At 44.2% G+C, this 22774-nt stretch overlaps 1 protein-coding gene across 1 annotated transcript in view; it reads left to right on the forward strand.

The window, feature by feature from the left end:
- PRDM10 (PR/SET domain 10) overlaps window positions 1–22774 on the forward strand; it is a 117995-nt gene that overhangs the window by 6078 nt on the left and 89143 nt on the right. The window lies entirely within an intron of this gene.

A 22774-nucleotide genomic window follows, 5' to 3' on the forward strand; every position in this document is an offset into this window, starting at 1 on the left:
GGTGTGGGGACTGTCCCTACGGGTTGGCCTGCAAACGGGGTGCCGGGCTGGGTAGGGCGGAGGCCGAGGACCTGCAAAGCAGGCGGGCGAGGCCGGTCTCTTAGGGAGCCGGGCTCTTGTTGGGCTAATATTAAAACGAGAAATGTCTGTAAGCCAGGCTAATTAAGTACTAGGTAAAACGCAGTAGTTGCGATCTGCCTTCCCGGTACACGAAGGCTGCGGAATTTGGGTGCCATTCCTTTTAGCCTTGGATTGCTTGGATTTCAACCCATTTTCAACCAGTATACACGTACACCAGAGGGTAGTGGGTGGCTTTTGGTGTCATTGAAGAGATCCATCCATCTAAATGCCATGCCCTAAATCTTTACCCGGGTTAAAAGCTTGCCCGCACTTCTTTCTTGTGTTTTAGGCCAACTGTGTGTACTTTCATTAAACGCAAAAGCGCCTGTGACTTGGCTGGATTTCTGACCTGTTCGCGCCTCTGCGGCAGTAAGCTCTTTGTAGGCCGGAGGCTGTGCAGCATTACATACATTGTATTCTTTTGAACCCCCCCCCCCCCACTGATACCACTATAATATATTCTGCCCCCACGTGCTTATTTGTTGCTCTAGAGTTGAGAAAACAAAGTCAGGATTGGTAGGGGCAAAGCAAGGTACAATGTTTGCTCAATCTGGTATATTTAGTAACTTTACTAGGTTTACCTTTTTCAAATTGAGACGAAATTGACACAAAGTGAACTATTTTCACGGCAACACTACTCTGTCACTTAGTATGTTTACATTTTTATTTTCGATTAAGATTTCCCCCCAAACTTGTGACTCAATTCCAATAGCATCCACCTTTGAAGTAGTTACTTTTTCCTAAAGGGTCTTGTGTTTTTGTTTTTGGTTTCGTTTGTTTGTTTGCTTTTTCTTTTTTTTCTCTGCGTAGTTTTGGCTGCCCTAGACTAGCTTTGTAGACTAGGCTGGCCTCCAGCTCACAGCGATCCACCTTCCTCTGCCTCCGGAGTGCTGGGATTACAGGCGTGTGCCAGCTCTCAGGGCAGCAAGGGTCTTGTTTTTTTCAGATTGAATCATTTTTACATTTTCTAATGATTTGTAACAGAGTCCACCAAACATAATATTACAGCCGTGAATGCAGGCGAGCATGTCAGAGTGAGGCAAGGCTCTGTCTTCAAAGACCCCAAGTTCTTTTTACTTAGTGATTATGGAATGTCAATCCACTATAACCTCAGATTGGCACTGGCCAATTTCTTCTTGCCTCCTTTCATTTTAGCAATATCACATGATCATAGAAACAGCAAGCCTGTAATCCCAGCACTCCGGAGGCTGAGGCAGAAGGATTTTTGTGAGTTTGAGGCCAGCCTGGTCTAGGACAGCCAGGGCTACACAGAAAGACTGTGTCTTGAAAAACAAAAAAGAAAAAAACACGAGAAGTAAAAACTCCTAAAATATGAATAGATAAAACCCTTACTAATATATCACTGTGCTTTAGATCTTTGTGTGCAGGTATTAATGATCAGAAGATATTTGTGTGAGCGCTTTGTGTGGCTTAGCATCTGTTTTAAATGTAAGTGGGTACTTAAATACTTCATAGGTGATTTGCCACTGAACTAAAAAGAGTAATTCCCTCCCTGCTCTCTTTTCTTTGAGACAGGATAGCTTCGGCTGTCCTGGACTCACTGTGTAGACAAGTCTGGCCTCGAACTCAGAGAAAACTACCTGCCTCTGCCCCACCAAGTGCTGGGATTATAGGTGTGCACCTCTGTGCTAGGCAAGAGGTTTTTTTTTTTTGTTTTGTTTTGTTTTTTGTAGTTCCTCCCCCCCCCAGACAGGGTCTCTTTGTGTTGGCCTTGGCTATCCTGGACTCACTTTGTAGACCATGCTGACCTCGAATTCACAGTGGTCTACCTGCCTCTGCCTCCCAAGTGCTGGGATTAAAGGCGTGCACCACCACACCCGGCAAGAGTAATATTTTACTTAAAAATTGTTTATTTTGAGACATGTATTGCTGGCTGGAACTTTCAGAGTTGGTTCTGGGATTAAAGGAGATTAAGCTTGAGCCCTATTAACTCCCAGCTTGGTTTTGTTCTTTTCAGACCCACTGTGCAGTCTTAGCTGGCCTAAGTAGATAGACCTAGGCTGGCCTGGAGCTCAGGGAGATCAGCCGACTTTCACCTCTTGGCCTTAAAGGTGTATGCTAGCATGTCTGACTCATTTTATTTTTAAAAGCAAAACCTGAGCTAGGTGTGGTGGTGCACACCTTTAACTCCAGCACTTGCGAGCAGAGGCAGGCGGATTTCTGTGAGTTCAAGGCCAGCCTGGTCTACAAAGCGAGTCCAGGACAGCCAGGGCTCTATATAAATAGAAACTCTGTCTCAAAAAAACAAAACCAACCAACCAAACAAACAAAAAGCAAAACCTGGGTCCCTGAGATGGCTCAGCAGGGACTTGCTAGTTGCCTCAAAAGCCTGCTTCCCTGAGTTTGTTCTCAGGAACCCACATAAAGGTGGAAGGGAAGAACCAACTCCACAAGGGACACCTGTACCCCTAGTCCCCCAAAAGATTTTTTAAAAAGGCACACGCCTTTAATCTTAGCACTGGGGAGGCAAAGGCAGGTGGACCTACCAAGTTGAGTTCCAGAACATCCAGGACTATACAATGAAACCAGCAAAAATTGGGGCCATTTTAAACAGTAGTAAATACATGGTGACTGCATGATTTCATTTGGTAAACATTATATGTTGAAAAGTAGGAAGCATCCTGTTGTAGTTTATCGTGAGCTTGGATGCCAACGTACTTACTGCCGCTTGAGCTGGCTCAGTGGACGAAGTGCTTGCTGTGTCCACACAAGAGCCAGAATTCTAATCTCCAGTACCCTCATAAAAGCCATGTGGCCCTGCACGCCTATGACCCGGTTGGAGCTGGGCTGATCCTGAGGACCTGATGCTCCCCCAGGCAGGCTAATGGATGAGCTGCAGGTTCATGAGTTTACCTGTTTTAGAAAATAAGCTGGAGAGCAATAGAGGAAGGTAATTTATCTCTGGGCTCCATGTGTGCATTCACAGGCCAGTAAACACACATACAATGAGTAAAAGCCAAATTAATAGAAAAGGATAGGTCTTTAATAGGTTTCTGGACAACAAGTAGAGCTGACTCAGGCTGGGAAGCACTGAGTTGTAATTTCCATTTCCTCAGTAGATTTACATTTTAAGCAGTAGTAAATACATGGCGACCCCATGATTTCATGGTGAAAAGTAGGAAGCACCCTGTTACAGTTGATTTTGAACTTGAATGCCAATGTACTTACTGCCACTCCCAGTCCAGCTATCTGCTCTCCCTCATGCAGACCTTGTTACTGCTTCTGATCGACACTGATAGATTAACAAAGGAAAATTTAGCTTAGTTAGGAAAAAAATGAGATGTTAGGGCTGGCAATATAGCTTAGTGGCGGAGTGTAACTTGTGTAAGTTTAGTCCTCAGTACATGGCAGACACCCCTCATCCCCCATCACCCCAAAATCTTGGGCCAACCAGCTTTTTGCAGAGTGTTGGTTGTAGTCTTGTTATCCAGGTGGGGATGAGCAGGAAAAGGAGTAGGGTGAAGACATTTCCTTTACTCTGTGTGGTTTGGTTGAATAACCATGTAAGTGGGAGAAGGGCATCTGGTTTCTGTCCTTTTGAAATACCATTATAACGCCAAGTGACCGCTCGTTTGGAACACTGCAAACTGGGGCAACTTGTTTCTTTCCTGTAGCTTCTGTGAGTTTACACCGTGCCGTTGGTTTGGAAGTATTCCCCCTCTCTCCTCTTTCTGAGATCATTTGCTGTCTTCCTGTTGCTCATGCCTGGGTAACTGGAAGTCTGTTCAGGTTGTAGGAGTTGCTTCTTTAAAAAAAAAAAGCTTATTATTTTTGTGTGTATTTGAATGTTTGCCTGTATGTATGTATGTATGTATGTATGTATGTATGTATACCACATGCATACCTGGTGTCCTTAGAGGCCAGAAGAAGACAATGGGGGTGCCCTGGAACTGGAGTTTCAGATGATTGTTAAGTCTCTGTAGGTGCTGGGAACCTAGGCCAGGTCCTCTGCAAGAGCAGCAAGTGATCTTATTAACCCTGAGTGTCTCCACAGCTCCAGAAAGGAGCTTTCCCCCCCTTTTTCCTTTTTCCTTTAAAAAAAAAAAACAAACTTTGAAATAGTGAACTTATTGAATGGTAAAGGCACCTGGCACCAAATCTGATGGCCTGAGCTCAGTGCCCAAGATCCACATGATGGAGAGAGAAAACTCGCTCCTTCATGTCTCCACTGGCATGCCATGCCAGCAGGCTGGCCTCGAACTCACAGTGATCCACCTGCCTCTGCCTCCCGAGTGCTGGGATTAAAGGCCTGCACCATTACCACCTGGCAACCAAAAAAAAAATTGTTTTAAGTTAGAATATTAAAGCTAAATGCTGTCTTTCAGCCTCTGTGGCTCTGATGTTTTGATTTATGCAGTGTTTCTTCTGCTGGGTTCCCTTAGCTCAGCATGTATAGTATCCTACGTAGCCAGCAGCCTGCTTCTGCTAAACTTCTGAAATAAGACACATATGCAGTACGCTAGTGTGAAATGTACACAACTACATTTAGTGAGATTTAGTATGAAAAAATAAATATTGAGATGATACTATGTGGGCTCAGCAGTTAAATAACATAATTAATTCCACCTGTTCCTGCTATTAAACAGCATGGCTACTGGAAACTTTCAAACTATGTGGCTCCCATATTTTTATTAAACAACTCAGCCTTAGCCTGATGGGGTGAGGTGTCCTCAAGTAGCAGTAATACAATGTGCTTATCATCTTTAGCCTCTTCTAGTGTCAACTAATAGACAGTGCTAATTTATTTGTAGGTGTGTTTGGCTTTTCTAGTGGTTATGATAGCTCTCACAAACCCACAAGTATGTCCTTGAAGAGTGTCTCAGTCTTAGAACCACGTCCTAACGTATTAAATGTTTCTGAGTTAAATTGTTTGAACTTAATATCAAAATGATATCTTTGTTTGTTTGCTTGTGTTTTGAGGCAGGGTTTCTCTGTGTAGCCTTGGCTGTCCTGGACCCGATTTGTAGACCAGGCTGGCCTTGAACTCATAGAGATCCACCTGCCTCTGCCTCCCAAGTGCTGGGATTAAAGGCGTGTGCCACCACGACTAGCCCAAAATGATATCTTTTTTTGTATGTCTTTGTGGTTTCATGTGCACAGGCTCATGCTTCTGTGTGTGCACATGTGGAAGCTAGAGGCGGACAACGGCTGTCTTCCTCTGTTACCCTCCCCCAGATACTTTCTAAATTAAACCATGTAGTTTTTAAATTAAAATTTTTCTTTTAAGCCGGTCGTGGTGGTGCAGGCCTTTAATCCCAGCACCCAGGAGGCAGAGGCAGGTGGATTGCTGTGAGTTCCAGGACAGCCTGGTCTACAAAGTGAGTCCAGGACAGCCAAGGCTACACAGAGAAACTCTGTCTCAAAAAACTAAACCAAACCAATCCCAAACAGAAATTTTCTTTTAGGTTTATTTATTTTATTTTATAGATATGAGTATGTATGCGAACCATGTGCATGCTGGTACTAGTGGAAGTCAGAGAGGGTGTCTGATGCCTTAGGACTGGACTTACAGACAGCTGTGAGTTACTGTGTGGGTACTGGGAACTGAACCCAAATCCTTTGCACGTGCAGCAAATGCTCTTAACTGCTGAGCCATTTCTTCGCTACCCTTCATCCCTTCTTTACTGTTTTCTCAACACTAGTATGTGTGTGTGGGGCGAGAGTAGAATCAGGGAAAGAAAGAGAATGTGTATGTTAAAGATGCCCTATTTATGACTTAGTATTCAACAATTACTTAGCACTTCAACCAATTATAAATCTCTACAGTAACCGTTATGTTAGAAAAAGAAGCTATTCTGGCCAAAACTTAGCAGCACTAGTCTATGGGCATAAATATAAATATGTAGAAGGCAATTTGATAGACCTAATAAGTTTGTTTAGCAAAGCAACACTCACTATGGCTGTGGTCTCTCCAGCTTCAGGCTTTTTTTTGGTTTGTTTTTCGAGGACAGGGTTTCTCTGTATAGCCTTGGCTGTCCTGGACTTGCTTTGTAGACCAGGCTGGCCTCCATACCTGGTAGGAATTCTTTCCTTTGGCGCATGCCTCAAATCTAAGCACAAAGCAGTTGATTATGCCCGTAACAGTCATAACACTGTGGCACCAGCAGATACATCTTGCCTGGCAGGTAGGTTGGTAGTGTAACATGCAGAGCCTATAACTGAGGAAGGCTGTTGATTTTTCTCCTTAAATACCTTTCAACACTTTGAAAACTAGTCATTGAGATGAAGCTTACAGCTCAGTGCAACCTTGCTTTCTCATGTCCTGTAACTTAGTTTGTAGTATGTTTGACTAGCTTTAAAAAAAATGCCTATGTGTTTTGCCTGCATGTGTGTCAACACCATCTGCAGAAGTGCCCTTGGAGGCTAGAAGAGGGTGTTAGATCTCTTGGAACTGAGGTTAGGGATGCTTGTGAGCTGCCAAGTGGGTGCTGGGAACCAGACCCTGGTTCTTTGCAAGAGCAGTAAACACTTAAAAAAAAAAAAACAAACAACAACAACAAAGCTGGGCATGGTGGCATATCTTTAATCCCAGCACTCAGAGGCAGAGGCAAGGTGGATCTCTGTGAGTTCGAGGCCAGCCTGGTCAACAAAGGGAGTCCAAGAGAGCCAGGGCTACACAGAGAAACCCTGTCTCGAAAAACCAATAAGTAAACCTAAAAACAAACAGCTCCCCCCCAATCCTTAGCACATGACATCTATAGAACAGTGTTCGATTTCACAGAAAGGTGACAGATCCAGTGAATTAGAGAAGAGTGAGGAGGCAGCTAATAGATGTAAGAGCTGTGGGTTCTCAGCCCTAGACAGTGCTATGCATATTAATGAGTTCCAATCTTGCCATCATTTATTCATCTCTTTCTCTTGAAGTTGATGCTGTGTGTGTGTGTGTGTGTGTGTGTGTGTGTGTGTGTGTGTGTGTGAGGGGGGGGTACACTGAGGATAGAACCCTGGCTAGGAAAAGTACTCTTCCACTCAGCCACACATCCCTAGCTCTCCAGCCCCTAGATTTTACTTCATTAAAAAAAATATTTTTTTTATTATTATGAAAACAGTACTCTGTCTGCATGTACACCTGCAGGCCAGAAGAGGGCATCAGATCACATTATAGATGGTTGTGAGCCACCATGTGGATGCTGGGAATTGAACGCAGGACCTCTGGAGGAGCAGCCAGTGTCCTTAACCTCTGAGCCATCTCTCTAGCCCCTTTTATTTCATTTTTAATATATTTATAACTAAAACCTCTGAGAGGCAACCATGCAGCTCTTGGATTTCAATTAATTCATTGTTGATAGATATTTAAGTACCTTTGAACATTGATGTTTAGAATACTTTGGTTTTGAGACAAGATCTCTCTGTGTAGCCCTGGCTGTCCTGGGATTCACTGTGCAGACCAAGCTGGCCTCAAACTCAGAGACCCACCTACCTCTGCCTCCAGAGGGCTGGGGCTAAAGGTGTGGGCTACCATGCCCAGCATTTCTTTAGGATACTTTTTTGCTTGTTTTGTTTCTTGTTGAGACAGGGTTTTTCCGTGTAGTTTTGGCTGTCCTGAACTCGCTTTGTAGACCTGGCTGGCCTTGAACTGAACTTACAGCAATCCTCCTGTCTCTGCTTCCCTGAGTGCTGGGATTAAAGGCATGTGCCGCCACTCCCACCTTCTTTAGAAGACTTTTAACTAAGCTATACTTTTCTCTTACACAGAAAAATGTTTCTTCATGCCCCACCTCCAGATCTGTGGTCTTCAACAGGTATAAACCATAGCAGGCACACGTGTCTATTTGTGCTGCTGGGGACCAAGTGCAGACAATGGACCAGGCCAGACTTCTGTTACTGCTCTGTGGTATCAATCCCTGCGGATACACTCTAAAGTCAACAAACGCTGTGTAAGATTTTGTAGAAAAGAAAACCTAAACTCTTTCTGGAGTGACTTTGAGCAATATAGATGCACAGAAGTTGAAGGAGTGCTCAGTGTTGCGAAGGTGCACACCTGTGCAGCCCTGGCCGAGCTGTAGGGTTAGACAGGCCGTCTCTGAGAAAGGACAGATTACCCTTGAAAGAGAAACTGGGAAAGACGCTTAACAATGTAATGCTGCTTTTGACCAATTAGTAGTGATCTATCAGCCGAACACCATAAGCAGTCCAGAAATAGGTTTATACATATTCAAACCCCAGGAAGCAGGTGCATAGCAGAATGAGAAGGCTTTTAGAGTTACTGTAGAAGAGTGTATGCACGGCCTTCCTAGAGAAGGGACTCCGTAAGCAAGGCACCGCAGGTACTATTGGAGTGAAGGGCACTTGGAAAATGAGAAACCCACATGGTTAAGATTGTCTGTCTGTCCGTCTAATCTAAGTCTAACAATATATTTGTTCAGCCTTGTGAGTAATTAAGGAAACAAGTTAAGTCCACAATGACATATTCCTATACACCCAAGTTGAAACAGGCAACTCCAAATCCTAAGGATGCTGAACAATAGTGATCTTCATACAAGACTGGTAGGAGTAGGGATTTGGCATAGCTCCCTGGAAGGCAGCAATATTAAGAAAGTGTACAATAAAGCTAGGCACTGATGGAGTTGTAATCCCAGAGCCAGAGAGGCCAAGACGGGAGCCACTGTGAAGCTCCCTGCTGGGGAGATCCAAGCCGATGGGAACTTGACTTAGGAACATTGAAGAGGTAGACAGCACCTGAGGAGTGACACCTGAGGGTGTTCTGTGATGTCCACTTACAAGTGCACAGTCATGTTCACACACTCATGTACACACATACACACACACACACACACACACACACCCTCTTCTTGGGGGATGGTCTGATGTATTTTGATGCTAATTACAGCTTGCTGTCTCTGTGACCCAACTTTTGCTTAGTAAAAAGCCATCCCACCTGGACGGGACAAAAGAGATAGGTGGGGCTAAGGAAAAGAAATTCTAAAAAGAAGAAAGACCATCACGAGAGGAAAGGAGAGAGCCTTGAGGTGAAGAGAAGAAGGCCGCCATGGGTTAGATGAAGGAAAAGCAAATGGCCTGCGTGGATAGAGAATCCAGCCCAGATAAAGATCATTTATGAGTATTTGAGATAGTAGATGGGAGGTAGCTTGATAGAAGTTATTAGAAGCAGCTGGCATGGGATTGAGACAGGGGTCCCATGCCTGCCTCACTATGGGAGGTAGTTTAGAAGATTGATATCTGCCCTGCCCCAGATTAACTAAGGCTATTTTAAAATATAACAAGTGTCTGTGTCTTAATTGATTGCTAGCCAGGCCTACAGGTAGTACAGATAATTTTATAAAACAATACCCTCTTTTCCTTTCTTACCCAATGGGAACCAGTCACTAATGGCTTTGTAGTTACCTAGCTCTCTGGCTTTTGAGCAACTCACTTTTTTTTTCTTCCTGAGACAGGGTTTCTCTGTGTAGCCCTGGCTGTCTTGGACTCTCTTTGTAGATGATGCTGGCCTTAAACTCAGAGACCCACCTGCCCCTTCCTCCTGAGTGCTGGGATTACAGGTGTTTGCCCCCGTGCCTGGCTATGAGCAACTCTTCCTTTAAAAACCAGCCAGCTTGTGCATGCTCGTGTAATACACACACACACACACACACACACACACACACACACACACACACACACACACACACATACACACACACACACACACACTTTCCTTCCTTCCCCAATGGGAACCCTTCACTATGGCTTTGTAGTTACTTAGCTTTGGCTTTTGAGCAATTTGCTCAATTAAAGCTCTTTGTGGGTTGAGTAAATTACAACCTCCTCTGCTTCCCTTGGGATGCAGTCTAGCCTTGTGATTGCATCATCTGGTGGGAGCTGGGAGACAGCAGCAGATGCCAACCCTGCTGGGTCCCGGCAGCCTTGTCCAGGGTGGAAGTTGTTGCTGTAGTGGGGAAAGAGGTTCAAGCGCTGTGTTAATGGGTCTGGAGTCATGCCCCACATAGTGTTTGACCTTGGACAAGCTGCCGTTCTTGGTTGTGGTGTGGACTTTTTTGAAAGCTGATATTTAATGGGCATTTCACAGTGCCTGGCACCTGCAAGATGCTCGTAATGGCAGCAGCTCTATTATTACTGCCCCACTCCTTGTTTACTTAGGTAACATTGAATTTCCACAGTCTGCATTTTGAACCAGTGGAACTGTGATTATGCTGATTTTTAAAATAAAGAGCTGCATCTGTCAAGTGGTTCCAATTTTATGATCTCATTTAACTCCTTCAGTGCTGGTATAAATGAGTGCAACCTGTGGGCTGCACTTGAATAGAAGGCACAGCACCCAAGACAGAGTACCAACTGTGTGGGGCCCTTGGAATCAGCCTCAGGGCCTTAGGTTTGAAGGCCAGTGCTTTTGCCCACTGAGCCTATTCCCTGGCTGTAAAAGTAATTTTTATTCTCCTGACTCAATTGTTGTCTGAGAGGATTCCTGCCTCTGCCTGATAGCCTAGGCTTGGTCCTGGAAGCTTCTAGCCTCCGTAAAACCTAACCTAGGTTTAACAGAGCTAAGAGTTGCTACTTAGCTGCTATCACTGTATAAAATACCTAACACTCTAGGCGTAGGCCTAGATTGTTTTCAGCCTCTGAGACTTACTGTTCCCCCCCCCCCCCCAGACAGGGTTTCTCCGGGTAGCACTAGCTATCTTGGACTCACTTTGTAGAACAGGGTGGCCTTGAACTCACAAAGATCCGCCTGGCTCTGCCTTCTGAGTGCTAGAATTAGAGACATGCACCACCACACCGGGCTTAATAAACTCATCCTTATTTGTTCTTTCTGAGCTCTGGGCTGCCTAGTTCAACTCAGCTGTTCTCCCAGCTGATTTATTCAATCTGGCGTCTCTCTCACCCTCTGAATTGCTCTGCTTGGCCTCAAACTAACTCCAGCAGGTTTTCTAATCTTCTGGTTCCTTCTTATTCTCTAGCTCACTTGGTCTTCACCTGAGTTCTCTCTCTGCAACCTGTCTCTGATTACTGTCCCAATAAAAATGCCTCTTAAGTAGCTTTCCTTTCCTCTCTCTTCTTGTGAGAGTTGGGCATATCTTATTCTGTCAAATCTTCTCTGATTTGTCAACTTTTCTGCCACCCAATTAGACATTACTTTGTAACATGAGTGCTTCCTTCTACAAACTAACTTTACCCTTGTTTGGGATTAAAGGCATGTACCACCACACCTGAACCTAAGCTTTTCTTTACCTGATACTTGTTCTATACCAGGCTGGCCTTGAACTCAGATCTGTTTGTCTTTGTCTCCTGGATTAAAAGTCTGATTGTAGCTGGGCATGGTGGCACATGCTTTTTTTTTTTTTTTTTTTTTTTAGACAGGGTTTCTCTGTATAACAGCTCTGGCTGCCCTGGAACTTGCTCTGTAGTCCAGGCTGGCCTCGAACTCATGGAGATCCACCAGCCTCTGCCTCCCAAGTGCTGGGATTAAAGGCGTGTGCCACCACTGCCCGGCCGGCACATGCATTTTATCTTATCATTTAGGGAGGCAGAGGCAGGTGGATCTCTGTGAGTTGGAAGCCAGCCAGGTCTACAAAGCCAGTCCAAGACAGCCAGGACTACAAGAGAAACCTTGTCTTAAAAAACCAAAAAAACAGAAACAAAAGCATAAAGGTATGCACAAAAGCAAAGTAAAGGCGTGCTTGTATTCTAGCTGGATCACACAGACCTAAGAAGGTCTTTGGATGTGATCTCTTGGGAGAACAGCCATGTTCTGAATTAGCATTCCTCTACACCTGGCTTTGAGGGCTGATTTCTAAATACCTCTTTATGCAGAAAAAAAATAGTAATCACATCATTTAAAATTTTGTCATTTTGAAGTCAAACATTTCCTAGTGAAATGGATCAGGTATGAGAAAACTCATGAATATAGTAAAAAGGTATTTATTGCCAAGTCAATTGTTTAATCATAAGGTAGGACTTTTCTGGATAAGGCAGTTTCCTGAGTTGTCAAGATAATGAAACCTTGCTTGCTTCCCAGTCTGTTCCTTTCCCACTGCTACATGTTGAGAAAGCACTTTAAGAAATGTCCTGACGATAGCCAGAGGTTGTGCACTCGTGTTATGCCAGACCTCTGGAGGCTGAGACAGGATGCTCTGGAGTTCCAGGACAGCTGAGCTACAAAATGACACCATGTAGGGGTGGGTGTGGGTTCTGGCTTGTATGTCTGAATACCAGAGCAGAGATTGCTTGCCTACTGTAGTAGTTTTATTAAGATGGGTTAAGTGGAAGTTTAGTATTATGTTTAATTATGCTTCTATTGTGTGTGTATGCCGGGGGCAGGAGGCAGAGGTGAACATTAGGTGTTTATAATTTTGCGCTCGCTCGCTCACTTTATTTATTTATTGGTTTTTCGAGACATGGTTTCTCTGTGTAGCCTTGGTTGTCCTGGACTCAATTTGTACACCAGGCTGGCCTTGACCTCCCAGAGATCTGCCTGCCTCTGCTGCCCATAGTGCTGGGTGGGATCACAGGTGTGCACTACTGTGCTCAGCTTTGCACTTTATTTTTTAAGTCAAGGTGTCTTGCTTGTCCTGGAGGTCACCAACTGAACAAGACTGGCTAGGGAGCAGGTGTCACTGATCCTGCTGTGTGTGGTAGCCCACCTGGCTCTTCATCCAGGCGCTGGGCATCCAGACGCACGTTCTCATGCTGGCATGGTGAGCACTTCATTGACTGAGCTCTCTCCCTAGCCCCCAAGATAGAGGTTCTTTTTCTTTTCTTTTTTGTTTTTTAAATGTTGATTTTTGTTTATTATTATTATTATTATTATTATTATTATTATTATTATTATTATTATTATTATTATATATTTTTTGCATTGCTGGTGAGAGCCTTCAGGGCCTTCCTTGTGCATGCAGGCAAGTGTTCTACCACTGAGCCATATCCCTAACCTAAGAGTTTTTAAGCAGCAGCAAGGGCCTCAGTATGTCATCCATGTGAATGTATTACTTCATTAATAAAGCACTTATTTTACCCATTCACATTTAACTGTGGTTGTGGAATGAAAATCTTGAATTGAGAAACAGGGGAGCCCTCTTTAGCTGTCTACATGGGCAATTTACTGGCTGTAAAGGAGTGACTTCAGACTCCCTCTTATTCGGAGTCAGTCTCTGAACAACACTATCTTTTTTCATTGTTTTGTTTTGTTTTTCCAGACAGGGTTTCTCTTGTAGTCTTGGCTGTCCTGGACTCGCTTTGTAGACCTGGCTGGCCTCCAACTCACAGAGATCTGCCTGCCTCTGCCTCCCAAGTGCTGGCATTAAAGGCATGGGCCACCAAGACTATCTTTTTAAAGGGTTAAGTCTGAGTGAATTTACTGAGGAAATAGTTTACTACTAGAGACTGTGCTTCTGTCTCCGTGGTCTAGGATTTTATCTGAGGTATTGGGTTTGTTATGTTTGACACATAGTCCCCTGCAGTTTTTCAGGATGCAGAAGACCCTGTCCAAGTTTCTTAGCTACTGTGACTGTGACTTTAACTAAGGAGTGTCTAGCTCCCTGTGAGCCATCCACAGGGGTGCTGCTGTTGAGGAGGGCAAGTGCTGGAGCTTTGTAAGTTTATCTGTGGTGCTAACAGGGTAGCCTGGTATTAGCGAGCCATTGGCAGGCAGTTTTCAGTCTTCAGATGACCTCTGTGAGTCCATATTTACATTCAAAGTTCACTGTAGGTATCCACACCGGTGTCTGGTACTGATTGACTTGTTTCCACATAGTCAGGGGAAGCTGGGAAGTAAATGAGAGAACAACCTGGTGGTAAGGAGAGTTCACCCCTATCTCCTTCAGACTCTAAGACGTAAAGACCCACAGTTGAAGAAGCTGGTGGGTTACACACCTTGAGGAAAGATGTACGTGTTCTTGCTAAGTTATTGGTTAGCAACAAACAAGGATTAAAAAAAAAACTCTCCCTGTGTGTGTGTGTGTGTGTGTTCATCCACTTGCTCAGGTCAAAGGACAACTTGCAAGAGCTGGGTCTGTCCTATTGGTGTGGATTCCAAATATTGAAATCAGGCTTGGTGTCATTGCCTCTATCTGCTGAACTTTTTCTACAGCTCGTTTCTTTCTTTCTTTCTTTCTTTCTTTCTTTCTTTCTTTCTTTTGTTTCTTTTTTTTTAAGGTGGCAGCTCTGGCCTTTGGAAGTTTGTGTAAGAATATTTATTCACATCATTAAGATGCCTAAGAATTTTGAGCTCTTTTCTCTGCCCCCTGATTATCAGAAGCAGGTCTTGGCCTCATTGTAATCAGCCCTCAGATTGCTTCTAGAATGACTGTGCATTTTTCTTTCCTTGCTGTGTAGGAGCTAGATTTGGCTTACACAGGAGCATCTGGAGGCAGACAATGGTTTCTGTGCTTTTTCCTCTCTGTGCAGCTGATTCCCAGTGATTCTTCAGGGGTCAGGCCTTCACCAGCTCCCAGTCTGAAAGCAGAACCAGTTTGTGAATCTTTTTTTTTTTAAGATTAATTTTTTATTTATTTATTACATATATAATGTTCTGCCAGCACACCAGAAGAGGGCACTAGATGTCATTACAGATGGTTGTGAGCCACCATGTGGTTGCTGAGAATTGAACTCAGGACCTCTGGAAGAGCAGACAGTGCTCTTAACGTCTGAGCCATCTCTCCAGTCCCCTAATTTGTAAATCTTGAACCTGTAGGTAGACCAACTGAATGAAGTTTACAATTTCCACCTTCAGCACAACACTAACCACTGGTGCTTTTATTTCTTTAGACTAGTTTTACTACTTTATGTAGATGTGTGTTTTACCTGCATGTTTGTTTGTATCCCACGTGGTGCCTGGTGCCTGCAGAGGCCAGATGAGAGAGTAGGAGCCCCTGGTGGTGGTGGCGGCGACAGCCCACGCTGCCTATAATTCCAGCACTTTAGGGAGGCAGAGGCAGGCAGATCTCTGGGTTCGAGGCCAGCCTGGTCCACAAAGTGAGTCCAGGACAGCCAAAGCTACACAGAGAAACCCTGTCTTGAAAAACAAAACAAAACAAAATCTTGGCCTGTGTGAGTGCAAACATGGCACACGTGGTGGTCAGAGGATGGCCTCAGGTGTCAGTGCTTGTCCAGCTATGTTGCTTGATATTCAGTGCACCAGGCTAGTTGGCGCACTAGTGCCTGTGGATTCGCCTCCTCCTTATTGAATCTTGAAAGGAGCACTGGGATTAGGAGCCTGCTCTGAGCTTCATGTGGCTTCCAGGGCTTAGCCTTTATCTTGCATAGCAGAGCTTTTACTCCTGAGTCATCGCCCCAGCTCTGGATTTTTTCTCCCTTCTGGAACTCTCAAAAGTTACACTCACTTTATCTTTTTGTAAAAAACAAAACCAAAAGGCCTTTGGGCTGGGTCTAGCTCAACAGTAATGCTCTTGCCTAGCGTGTACACAGCTCAAGGTTCCAGCTACAACAGCACTTCAAAAATAAGTAAAGCTGTTTGGAGGTATAATTTACGTACTGTACAATCCACTTGTATGCAACCTAATGACTCTCAGATCTTCAGACTGTGCAGCTGTCACCACAATCAGTTTTATAACATTCTCATAACCATCCCTGCCCCCCAGCCCATATCCCTTAGCTGTCACCGTTAATTCTCTCCTTGTCCCCCAAGCCATAGGCAACTGTTTTTGTTTTTGTTTTTGTCTACTGATTTCCCGGTCCTTCGTATTTTCTGTCAGTGGACTCATTCATTGAATGCTTTTTGTTAGCCAGCTGTTCACTCAGTGTAATAGTACCAGGGTTCATCCATTACTCCCTTTACCATTCATGCATTGGTTCTTCATTCTTTTTTTGTTTTTAATTAATACATATTAATTATATATAAGACTGCATTTCATTATGATGCTTATATACATGTATATACCACATTTTGACCATATTTTACCCCCTAATCCTTTCTTGTCCCCCATTCCTCTGATCTTCCTCTTTGAAGTCAGTTTCCCTTCATCATGTCTCCCTTCTCTCTCTCTCTCTCCTCCCTCCTTCATCCTTCCTTTTTTCCTTCCTTTCTTTTTTGGTTTTTGGCAACCCACTGACTTTCATTAGGGTTGCTATAGGAGCCTGGGTAGCTGTTTTTTTGAGATATGGCCTGTCTGTGAAGTCCTGGCTGGCCTCGAACTTGCTGGCCTTCTGCCTTCACCTCCCAATTTTTCATTCCTTTTTATGGGCATGCATATAGATAGTCCACATTTTATGCATCCTGTTATTAGTTGATGGGTATTTGGAGTGTGTCCAGAGTTTAGCTCTCATGAATAGCACTATGAATATTTATGGACACGTTCTTTGGGAAAATGTTACTCTACCAGGGTTTATTATATGTTCATAAGGAATCAGTGTGTCATTTGGTAACTGTTCAGCCTTTGATCAATTGCCAGACTCTTTACCAAAGTGCCTACAGTATTTAATCACCAACAGCATGTGATGGTCCTAGTTTCTCTATCGGCTCGTTATTTGTTCTTGTCTTCCTCTATCAAAATTTAGGGTAAAAGTAGGGAAAATGGAGATATTCTACCAAAGTGAGGAGAATAGAAGAAACGAGAATGTCACTAACAGAATCCCTTTGGTGTGATGCAGCAGCATGCCCTGCAATGCTGCCTGGCATTAGACTGGAGCTCACCAGGTGATGCAGCATGTTGTTATTTGCTGAAACTGAAGTGCCCACAACTATTTTCAGATTTTTTTTTCTTTTTCATGTCCTGGGGAAACAAACCCAGGACCTCATACAAGCTAGGCAAGCGCTCTCCCACTGCGCTAACTCCTTAGCCCTCTGTCTCCTTGTTTTTGTGAAGGCGGACAAGCCTTTACTGTGGCTTGTGCGCCTTGAATTGCAAGGGTGTCTTGCCTATGCAAGAGCAGAAAGAATCTGAGGTGCGTTTTTTCTTGTGACCTTTCTCATTCCTTTTAATTTTAGGATGAACATGAATTATTAGGGTCTATTAGCAGTTTTATTAACCACACTGATGACAACGTGCATTTTTGAGGGTTTCTATCAGTTATGGCATTGCATGCTTTCTGTAGTTTTTTTTGCTACATAATTCCATTTTAATTTATTTTTTGGTGCTAGGGATTGATCCTTTGTGCACGTTAAGCTGTAACACTGAGCCATACCATAGCCCTATTTGATTTATTTCATAGTTTCACCATTCTACGCTAGGGACAACTGTGTTGTTATTTGTACACGAGAGGTTAAGTTGAAATGACCTAACTAACCAAGCCCATGTGTCAGGCTCTGGTGCCTCCTCCAGCAATGGTATGCTGCAGTGACAGAGCTGAAGGAAAAACAGGTTTGGTCAGTTGCAGGCTATTGGAAAGGCCTGTTAAGACACCAAGAATTACAAACGGATTTACAGCTAGCTGCACAAGAACAGACGGCTATTGTGTGATTTCCAGGAGATATCATTAGCTTCCTGGGTCTCTGGCCTTTCCTGTTTACTGGGCAGACTGGAGGCACTGGAAGAGAGGCAGGCAGGTCTACATTGTAGCAGACCACACCCTGACTTGGCCATGCCAACTGCAGCTTGCTGTAACCACCGTGGATGCGGAGATCCCTAGTGGGGCGTGGAGATGTCAGCAGACCTTGTAGTCCTGTTCTGAGAGCATGACAAGTTGTGGCTGTGGGGACACTCAGGAGCTAATAGTCACCCATGACTACCTGGTAGCAGAACTGTCACACTTAGAGAATTCCTTTCCTGTGTTTGGCTTCTAGCCTATTCTTTGCATTCACAAGAACGGATTTTGAGTTTAATTTTTCATAACAAGAGCAGCTGAACTCTCTGTGCCTTTTCAGTTGTATAGATGGCAAGAATTCAGATCCTCTCAGAATATTCCCACTTGCCAGAAAGAAAGAGTCTATGCCTTGTTTTTTCTTTTTTCCTCTTTAGTGTTTCCCCCCCTTTTCTGGTTCATTTAAGCTCAGGTAACAATTTCTTCTTCACTGTGGTAGCAGTTGTAGGTCATTTTAATGATAATAGCTTTTTTTTTTTTTTTTTAAAGATATAGTTTTCTACCTAGCCCACTTGATCCTGGAACTCACTATGTAGACCAGGCTGGCCTTCAGCTCACAGATATCACTAACCCCTGAGTGCTGGGATTAAAGGGCTGCACCACCACGCCTAGCTCTGATAATAGATTTTTCATTGGTAAGAATTCGCTCTGAGTGATTTTTGTTTTGTTTTGTTTTGTTTTGTTTTTTGAGACAGGGTCTCTCTATGTAGTCCTGGAACTCACTATGTAAGCCATGATGCCCTCAAACTCAGAGATTGGCTTGCTGCTGTTGGAGTTAAAGGCATCCACCACCATGCTTGGCAGCCTGCCTTTTTGTTTTTTGTTTTGTTTCCTACAGTGCCAGGGATAGGACCCAGGGCTCATACAGGATAGGTAAGAGCTCTGCCACTGAGCCACATTTCCAGATCTCCAGGCGTAAGTTGATGGTAATGCCTCACAGAATGTTAAAGGAGAGTCAAGTGAGAGAGAATGCGCAAAATGCCCACCCAAGGAGGTACCAGTGTCCTTGTTATCTGAATGATAAAGAACAATTAGTTTTTCTATAATATTGCCACAAGGCATCCAGGCAGAGACAGCTACTGCCCTGGCCCTTTGGTGAGCCTAGGAAAGGTATAACGCTCCAGGGAGGGAGGACCTGGAGAGAGCCCCAGCTGCACAACCGCTGCAGCTCCAGCCAGCAGAGGGGCTGTGACGGAGATGCTCTTGCTATAGGAGAAACCCCCAAACCCCGGTCCATGGGACAGGGTCGGGAACAGGGCTGTATGGAGGTTGTACATGCCCCTGAAAGGTCCAGTTGGTGAGAAGCACAGTGTAGCCTTGCCTTTGGCACGTACATTTGGAAAAGTGTATTTTTGTCTAGGAATGTATCCTCAGTTGAAAAAATGGTTTCCTTATATCCACCAGACTGGGTACAACCCATAGGACTGTGTAGACCACTTGAGGTGGCACACACCTTTCACTTTAGCACCTAGAAACAGAGTCTTGGTGATGGGGAGTTAAGGGTCATTCTTGGCTCCATAGTGAGTTCCAAGCCAGCCTGGGATATATAAGACTTGTTTTTTAAACAAGTATATTTTCAAATAAGGCATTGGAAATACCTCCTTGGAGTTTTCAGTGCATTTGAGAAAGAGTGGACAGAAACACACGTAGTCGGGTAGGAAACCAGGTCCAAGGGAAACTTTGTTCACTGTAAACATTTTATCAGAATACAACATACGGCTAGAAACCTTCAAACTTGTTTTTCTAGTACTTAGGATCAGACCAAGGGTTGCATGCATGTTGGGCTGACCCAAACTGTGTGTGTGTGTGTGTGTGTGTGTGTGTGTGTGTGTGTGTGTGTGTCTATCTGTCTGTCTATCTGTCATGAATGCTGGGAATAGAGGCGTGTACCACCACAAGGCCTGGCTTTTATTTTTCAATAAAAATAGGAGATTCTAGTGCATATTTTCTGATGCGAATATTCCCATAAGGAAAGAAACTATGAGTGCAGAAGAGACGAAGTCTCCAGGGCCCAAGAAAGCCGGGCTCTGGAGACACCTGGGTGTGTGGCTAGTCTTTGGTTAGACCAGGATGTTTCCTTCATTGTCATTGGAGGTTAATGAGTGCGTGGGCATGCAGAGGGAGGATCTCCTCAAAAGGGTCTGCTTCCCAGTGACATGTGACACATCACCAGCTGAGAGTTGAGATGGGAGCAAATCTGAGCAAAAAGGAGAGAAGTGCTCCATTTTAGAAGTGGGAGCTTGGGAACTGGGAGGATGGCTCAGTGGGGGAAGTACCTGAGGACCTCAGTTCAGGACAGCAGCATGTGCCTGTAACCCAGAGCTGGGGAGAGCAGAGACACAGGTGGATCCCTGAATGTCACCTCCAGCCTATCCAGCCAACCCCTGTGCTCCAGGTTCAGTGGAGAGACCCTGTCTCAAGAGTCAGATAAAGTGGGGAGTGATGGGGAAAGAAGGCAGGCAGAGCGAGAGCCCAGACATGACACAGAGGCAGCCCTGGCTCCAGCCAGCTTAGTGCTCATTGCACATGACCATCTCGTCACAGAAAAAGTCCAGGGCCCCAGGAGAGCTCAGGTGTAGAGCGAAGGCTTATCATTGCTGAGGCAGAGCTTGATCCCCGGCACCAAACACAAAGTGAGACCAGTCAGTACCAAATAAAGGATTTCCTCTTGAATGGGTAAGGCATGAAATTGATGGGAGTTTTTACAGGAGGACTGTCTAAGATTAGACTTTGAAATTTAACTCAGTAAAAATGTCTAATTACTGCATTGTTTTGGCTGCCGCAGGACTGTTTACAGCGCAGTGCCATCACCAGCTGTGCAGAAACAGAGGTCTGCTCAGCCTTAGCTGTCACTGGCTAGTCCTTCCTAAGCATCCCAGCACTTAGCTGATAGCGGCAGGAGGACCAGGAACTCAGGGGCGTTCTCTGCCACACACTGAGTCTGAGGTCAGCTTGAGCTACACGAGACCTTGTCATAAAACAAACAAAAGTCAGAACACTATTAAAAAGAAGGCTGGCATGGTGTCACACACCTCTAATCTTAGCACTCAGGGGGCAGAAACAGGAGGATAGTTCAAGGGCAGCCTGGACTACATAGTGAGACTTGTTTCCAAAATAAAAACCAAGCAGACAAGAAAGGAAAACATCCAGAAAGTGCCTAAAGCTGTAAATAAATTAAGCAATAGTTTCTGTGGAGCTAGGGATGTAGTTCTGTGGGAACCCTGGCACCAGACCCTGGGCCCAAGCCCATTCCTGAGGAAAAGCAATAGAAGTGGACTGGGATGGGGAGACGGCCTAGTCACCTAGCTACCTGCCGCACAAGCCGGAGAGCCCGACTCTGATCTCTAGCGCCACATAAAAGCAGGGCACAGTGCACATGCCTGTAACACAAGCAGTTGGGGTGGACACCGGAGGGTTCTGGGGCCTCCTTGCCAGCTACCCTAGTTGAATTGATAAGCATCAGGTTCAGTGAGAGACCCTGTTTCAAAATAAGGTGGAGAACAATGAGACAATTCCCAGCTTTGACTGCTGGCCTACACACACACACACACACACACACACACACACACACACACACACACACACACACACACGCGTGCTCCTGTACAGACATGAATGAATGAGTATGGCTAGTATTTTATCTAAGTTTTTTTTTTTTTTTTTTTTAAAGACCAGGCTGGCCCTAAACTCACAGAGATTTGCCTGTCCTTGCTTCCCAAGTGCTAATCCATGCACTATTGTGCCTGGCTTTATTTTGAAATAAATTTATTTATTTATTTATTTATTTATTTATTTATTTATTTTTCAAGACAGGGTTTCTCTGTGTAGCCTTGGCTGTCCTGGCCTCGCTTTGTAGACCAGGCTGGCCTTGAACTCATAGCAATCCTCCTGCCTCTGCCTCTCGAGTGCTGGGATTAAAGGCATGTGCCACCACACCCAGCTTATTTTGAATATTTTTTAACCTGGCAGGAATTCCCTATACTGTTGAAGATGTCTGTAAACTCCTGGGTTCTAGAAGTGCCCCCTGTAAGTGTCTTGAGTAAGCTGCTTAGCTCCTAAGACATCTTTTATGTTTGAGTGTATGGATGTTCTTTTTGCATCACAAGTAATCCATATATACATATTTTAATTTTTTTTTTAAATAAGGGTAAAAATGAAACTGAGCAGTAGTATCACACACCTTAAGTCCCTGCACTTGGGAGGAAGAGGCAGGTAGATATTTGAGTTTGACGCCATCTGGACTACAGAGTGAGTTCCAGGACAACTAGAGCTGCACAGAGAAAACCCTGTCTTAAAAAAGGGGTGGTGAGGATAAAAATGAAAGGATTGAGGGTGGATGTAGTTTAGTGGTCGTGTATTTGCTTAGCACTGGGAGTTGATCCTGGAATCACAATCATTTATAAAAAAAAAAGGCCTTTAGTAGGTGAATATTTGAGTTAGTTTTTGATGTGCCATGTTAGAAGTGGTGTTTACTACAAACACTTTAAATATCTTAAAAGATGTCCATAGCATATTAAAATGTGACTCATGCTGGGTGACGTTACTTATGATGTGCTTATAGACACAGCTGCCTTCTGTGTGTTGGGTTTATGTAACAGTGAGAAGACTCATAAGAGAATATCAGTAGTGGTCACATCTACAGATGGGGTAGGAAGGTGGAGAGTAACTTTTACTTTTTATTTAAAACAGTTCTATACTATCAGAATCTTTTTGGTTTTTTTTGAGACAGGGTTTCTCGGTGTACCCTTGGCTGTCCTATACTTACTTTGTAGATCAGGCTGGCCTCGAACTCTCAGCGATCCACCTGCCTCTGTCTCCCTGGTGCTGGTACTAAAGGCATGTGCCACTACACTCAGCCCCCAGAATCTTTTCTAATTCACTATTTTACTTAAAAAATATATTCACATAGCTGGGATCAGCCTGTAAAGAGAGTTAATAAGTAAATGAAAAAAAAGGGAGAAATATAGCCATATATATGTTCGTTTTTAGAACATTTTCATCACCTCAAAGAAGCATTTACCCCTTACCCCTGCCCACCCTTTTCCAACTCATGCCTGTAGCAACACTTATCTACATTTTGTCTGTATACACTTGCCAGTTCTGGACTTTAAAGACATAATAAGTGGTCTTTTGGAATTAG

The sequence above is a fragment of the Acomys minous genome (assembly GCF_964271855.1).
Source record: "Acomys minous genome assembly, chromosome: 5".
Taxonomy (NCBI): Eukaryota; Metazoa; Chordata; class Mammalia; order Rodentia; family Muridae; genus Acomys; species Acomys minous.